This window comes from Pinus tabuliformis, chromosome 8, assembly GCF_031772625.1.
Source record: "Pinus tabuliformis cultivar Carrire ecotype Pingquan chromosome 8, CPIR1, whole genome shotgun sequence".
Taxonomy (NCBI): domain Eukaryota; kingdom Viridiplantae; phylum Streptophyta; class Pinopsida; order Pinales; family Pinaceae; genus Pinus; species Pinus tabuliformis.
In genome coordinates, this window is record NC_142294.1 from 1,436,596,637 (window position 1) to 1,436,603,475 (window position 6,839).

A 6,839-nucleotide genomic window follows, 5' to 3' on the forward strand; every position below is an offset into this window, starting at 1 on the left:
ATGGATTCCACATCTCTCTTCTAAGTTCACAAAAGGTGAAATCGAAGCAGAACATATTATCAGAATGGCATAGCGAAAGTTTCTGATGGCCCATTTAAAGATCACTTCATTGGGAAGTTCGGATCTAAGGGTGGAAGGAAAGGCAGATGCCTTGGTTGCAATAAGTTCGGCCATTATGCGAAGGAGTGTCCGAAGGTAATGCAGGTCATCAAGGAAATGTTCGCCTCTTCAAAGAAAGCAAGAAACCCCAAATCACTTTTATGTACCTGATCGCAAGAAGAACCTGGTGTCCATCTCGGAAATGGAAGTCAAAGGTTTCAGGGTGGCACTCATCGATGGAAAGGTACGTGTTTGGAAATAGAATTTTCAAAGATTTTTTTGAGTTTAGGGTTGTATCAAATTGCAGGAAGTCCACTGGGGACCATGTCCATTGTCACATAGCATCAAAGGTCTGTGAGTTAGATGGTGACAGGGATGCCTGAATTCAAAAGGAGCATGAAAGTACATGTCTGAGATGTACCGAAGGGAAATCTTACAAGGGGACCATTCCCCTCATGTAGTAGGTCCACAAGTCTAGAACAACCCAAGGGGTCTGAGATTGACAATCAGGAATCGCGCATATGCAAGTGGAAGAAATCCCTCTACGGCTTGAAGTAAAACACCCCGGGAGTAGTATGAGAGGATTGATAACTGTCTGATAAAGTTGAGATTCACTAGGAGCCGAAGGTTGTGGATGATAGACCTCTCATACCAGCACCTTATGATGACAACCTACTTCTAACAAGTACAGACCCTCTCATTTGCAGAAGTAAGAGGGAGTTGGATTCTAGATGTGGAATGGTGAACTGCAAGCTTGTGACTACCTCGAGGATCTTAACTTTAAGAAGTTATATGGTAGTGATGTCGGACCAGATTTGGGAAATGCCTCTGAATCTCATAAACTCATTCGCGTTGATGTTCTAGGTGAACTTCCTTCCGGACATATGTTTTGCAGTTAGCATGGTAAGCTCATATTTGGTTGAACCTCACTGGATTGGTGCGAAGAATCTTCTGTTATGCTCTTAACCTGCAAGACGATACCAGAATACAGAATATGCGAAGAAATATACCCAGAACATAGAATAGTGAGAAACAACAGCAAGTATTTTATTATTCAAAAAGCAATATTCACTTGCCTCTTCGAGGGAGAAAACCTCCAATAGAGCAGATCTCGATTACAAAATAAGACATGATGCTCCTCGTAGGGAGTCTCTATCCTTTATATATGACTCATACATGCAATACCATGGATCAATACCATGGTTCTTATTAATACCATCTATCTAATACCATGGCCCATTTGAAATTAATTGTGGTCCCGTCATTAAGTGTGGGTTAACCGCTTACAATTATTAATATGGGCTTTATTGACTCTTTACTCAACTATAACTAAGACTCGATCCTACTACATAAATAAGGGGGTTAGGGTGGGACCCTAACATGCCCTCCCCCTTAAGAATAGCCTTGTCCTCAAGGCTGAAGTTGCGGAAACTGCTAAAGAATAGTGGCTCGTTCCCAGGTTTCATCTTCCGGAGAGGTGTCTTTCCACTTGACGAGTACTTCCTTGATCATGCGGCCACGCAGGTGCTGTTCGTGTATGTCTAGGACCTGTTCAGGATGGAGCCAGATTGACCCTTCTTCATCCAATTCAAGTAGACTAGTTTGTATTCTACAATTGTTCCCAATCACTTTCTTGAGGCATGAGACATGGAAAACTGGATGGATTTTTGCAGTGGGTGGCAAAGCTAGCTTGTAGGCCACTTCTCCAATGCGCTGAAGTACTTGATATGGTCCATAGAATTTTGGAGATAGTTTCTGACAACCCTTGTCTTTGAGTGATGTTTGCTTATATGGTTGCAGCCTCAAAAACACCTGATCCCCTTCTTGAAATTGGCGCTCTGAGCGATGTTGATCTACCTGTTGCTTCATGCAGTTTTGAGCTTGATGAAGATTCTCTCTAAGATGGGCGAGCATGGTTGTGCAGTTTTGTAGGAGTTGATCCACTGCTTGTACCTTTAAGCATCCCTTGATATAAGACATAGGGGAAGGAGGGAGTTGACCATAAACTGCTTCATAGGGAGTCACTTTGGTGGTGGCATGATATTTGGTGTTATACCACCATTCAGCTAGAGGTAACCACTGTACCCAAAGATGTTGCTTTTCTGAAGAGAAACACCTAAGGTAGGTTTCCAGACATTTGTTGACGGCTTCAGTTTGACCATCCATTTGTGGATGATAGGAAGTACTGAGTTTTAGTTGGGTGCCTTGTAGCCTGAAGAGTTCCTGCCAAAAATTACTGGTGAATATCGGGTCACGATCAGACACAATAGAAGTGAGCATGCCATGCAATTTGAAGATCTGATCCATGAAAGATTGAGTGACCAAAGTCGGTGTAAAAGGGTGGGGTAGGGCGCAAAAATGAGAATACTTAGAAAGTCGGTCCACAACCACCATGATGATTGACTTGTTTCCTAACTTTGGAAGACGTGTAATGAAATCCATAGAAACCTCCGTCCATATTAATGTCGGGATGGGCAATGGTTGTAATGTGCCTGGTGCTTTGACTGTCTCCCCTTTGTGGCACTGACAGATATCGCATTCTACTACAAAAGTAAGGATGTCCTTTTTCACGCCTATCCAAAAAAATGATCTTCTAGTGTGAGCATATGTCTTCTGAAAGCCTGAATGTCCTGCAGTGGGGGATGAGTGCAATTCCGCCAAATTGCGACTTTTAAGGGTGGATGTTGGTGATATTACGACTCTGTCCTTGTAGCGAAGAATCTCATCCTGCCACGAGTAGCCCTTGGTGGAATTTGGATCCGCCTGCAATTGAGTAATGAGTTGGGAGAGCCAAGGATGTGAAAACCATTCCCTGCGAGCCTCTTCAATCCATTCTGGAATGGGAAGGGAAATTGCGAGCAGGGTACTTTCCTCCTCAAATTGGTGATATAATGCACTGCTACAATATTTTCACGCCCTTTCTTGTAAATGATCTCATAATCATATCCCAGCATTTTGGTGAGCCATTTATTTTGTTGTGGGGAGGATAGGCATTGTTCCAAAAAATATTTAAGACTATGATGGTCTGTGCGGATTTGGAAACATCGCCCCAATAAGTAAGGTCGCCAGGTATCTACGGCATGTAAGATGGCCATCATTTCCTTCTCATAGGTAGTTTGTCCCAGATTCTTCCCACTTAGTTGTTGGCTTGTGAAGGCCAAGGGTCGACCTTCCTACATTAAGACCGCCCCAATACCTGTACCCGAAGCATCACATTCAATGACAAAAGATTTGGTGAAGTCGGGTAGTGCTAAGACTGGAGTGGAACACATGGAATTTTTTAGAGCTGTAAATGCCTGTTGTGCTTCCTCATTCCAGAAGAATGAATTTTTCTTGAGGAGTTGAGTGAGGGGCTGCGCAATGCGATCATAATTGCGGACAAATTTGCGATAGTAGCCTGTGAGACCCAAAAATCCTCTCAGGCTCTTCAAGGTCTTAGGTTGAGGCCAATCCTGCATGGCCTGGATCTTTTTGGGGTCCACCTTGACACCTTCACGCCCCACAATGTGGCCCAGATACTCAACTTCTTCCATGCCAAAAGAACACTTGGACATCTTAACAAATAATTTATGCTTGCGGAGCAGTTGCAAGAGCAGATCTACATGCTGAAGATGTGCGGCCCAAGTGCAACTGTAGATGAGGATGTCATCGAAGAAAACAAGGACAAATTTCCTGAGATATGGTTTGAGAAGGTGGTTCATAAGGCTCTGAAAAGTAGATGGGGCATTACAAAGACCGAATGGCATGACCAAGAACTCATAATGGCCTTCATGAGTTCTGAAAGCAGTCTTTGGAATGTCAACTTCCTTCATGCGAATTTGGTGGTAGCCTGAGCGAAAATCTAGCTTAGTGAAGAATTGAGCCCCATTAAGTTCATCCAGCAAATCATCAACAACTGGGATGGGAAATTTATCTTTGATTGTCAAATTATTGAGGGCCCTGAAGTCTGGACACATACGCCACTCCCCATCTTTCTTGAGCACCATGACCACCGGTGATGAATAAGGACTAATGCTAGGACGAATGATGCCTGCTTCCAAAAGTTCCTTGATTATTTTTTCTATTTCATTCTTTTGGGTGAACGGATATCTGTATGGGCACACATTGGGTGGTTGGGCCCCTGGAACCAAGGTGACGCTATGATCATGTTCCCCTCTCGAGGGTGGAAGCTCATGAGGCTTGTCAAAGATTGGCATATGGTTATTTAAAATCTGTTGCATCTCAGGATGAATCGGCAGAGAATTGGGTTCGACGGCCTGGATGGCATTAAATTGAGCTGTAACTCCACGATGGCCCTTTTTTAACAATTTTTCCATCCTATGTGAGCTGATGATAGAGGGATCTCCCGCCTGGAGTCCGCGGAGGGTATGTGTGGAGTTGTTCTGCTTAAAGCTCATATATAACTCCTGGAAATCCATTGTGATTGGACCAAGGGTGCGAAGCCATTCAGCACCGAGGATAATGTCACACCATCCCATGTGTATGTCAAACATGTGGGTCTTCAACTGATAATCCCCCATTTGAAGTTTGACATTTTCACAGCGGCCTTCACATTTCATTGTTCCCCCATCCGCAATTTGGACTTGGAAGTTAGAAACTGCTCATACAAAACAATGCACTGCTTCCGCGACTCTTTGATGGATGAAATTATGTGTACTTCCACTATCAATCAAAACTACTACTGGGTGATGCTTAATAAAACCTCTGATTTTGAGAGTTTGAGGCGAAGAAATCCCTGCCAAAGCATGCAGCGAAATAACTGGTTCGTCAGGGACATTGTCCTTTTGGTTGTCCTCTTCTGCCTCCTCAGGTTCCTCAAGTGGTGGGGCTTCCTCCGATGAGCTATAATCAGTGGCATCAATTTGAAAGAATTTGGGCTCCTTGCATTTATGACCTGGGGAGTATTTTTCATCACAGTAGTAACATAATCCCTGCTTTCTTCTTTCGGCCATTTCCACAGGTGACACCTTTTGAACCTTAAGTGTTTGAGTCGTGCTATGAGACTGTGGGGGACGACCCTTGGCGGTGAAATTTGGATGAATGGACTGGGCCGCTAACGCACGTTCCACATTACGAGCTACCTTGCAAGCCTCCGACCATGTGGGAGGGTGGTGTAGTCAGACGTGGGCTTGTATGGCCTCTTTAAGACCACTGATAAAACATTCCATGTAGAACGCATCTGGGAGACCCCTAGTGCGGAAAGCTAAGGCTTCAAAGGCTGTAACATATTCATCCACTGTGCCAGTCTGTCGGAGCTTAGTGAGACAACCCAAAAAAGCAGAGTCATGGTCAAAGCGCTCTGTAAGAGCTTTTTGAAGGCGTCCCAAGTCAAAAAAATTCCATTGCAACGTTGATGCCATTGCCACCATTGCCATCTTTCATTGTCCAAGTACATGCTCCCCACCATAAGCTGAGTCTCATTATCTAAGATGTAATTCAGATTGAAATACTGCTCCATTTGTGCTACCCATGCTGTCGGGTGAGAACCATCAAATTTATGCATATCCAGCTTGGGAGGTCACGGACGGGATTGTTGGTGGGTGCCCTAGAGGTGAAGAGAGTGGCTAGACTCACCCTCACTGTGTTCATTGCCAATATACGCCTCCTCGCGGGCTTCTGCCTTGCCCTTAGAGAGTGCATTAGTTAGTTTGTCGAGCTGATCTTGGATGTCTTTCAAGGATTGTTCCAGTTTGTCGATCTTCTCATTGGCCATAGCTTGAGCTCTAGTTTCTACCATGCACCGATCCGATGTACTTGAAATATGGGACCGCCCGATTTTTTTTTCACTAACAATTGAATGGTACCACCTTGCTCAACTTGTCGTCCTAATTCTTATGGGCTAGATCACCAATAAGTGCCCCGAGGGGTCTCAGACTTTTTTTTTCCTAACGGAGTTTTACTCCTTGCTTAGGAATACTGCAGTAGCTGAATCCCCAAAATGTCAATGCTGCCAAAAGTCCTGCGGAAATCACGCCCCGGTATAGGAACCCCACACAACTACTCAGATTTGGTGGATCTGAGAGATCTGAATGGTTGATCGGATAGCTCTAAGCGACAGAACATATTGATGTTGCGGATCTGATGGATCTAATAGATCGGAATGCTTGTTCTGTTAACTTGGAACTGCGGGACTGATGTCTGCTACTGCTGCAACCCCACTTGCGAGATCTGATCTAGCAGAGATTATGCGTGATCTCGAGATAGAAAAGGGAACTATGGTCTCGAGGAGTGTCAGGTGCTACAGATCGCAATATACATAAGGGTCTAATAGTAGTACTTGGCCCAATGTTTCAAGGCTCTAACTAAGGAGGATCAACCATACCCTTAGCCGTACAACCCGACTACCCTATCGTATGGGCAAGTAATCTCTCTGAGTGCTGTTCTCGGTGTACTGTACAGTAAGACGGCCGACGGTTTATCTATGGCGAGGTTTCAAAGGAGCTAGGGGGCCTCCGATATACCCAGAGGGTACTTGGAAGACAGTGCGTGCGCAGTTTTGTCTAATGCGCTACTACTTGAAGGGGTACCCACAGGGGTTACAAGGGAGTCCAACAAGCGTGACCACCTCTTGTATTTCCTGCGTGCATGCCTCCCCAAATCCGCAGGTTTATGCGCTCAACGACAGATCCCGTGGTTTAAAGACGCTGGAACATGTCTCTAGCCAAAAAAATAAATTGCTAAGAAATGGAGATCCCACCAGCCCTGGAAAGAGCTCTGATACCACTTGTTATGCTCTTAAC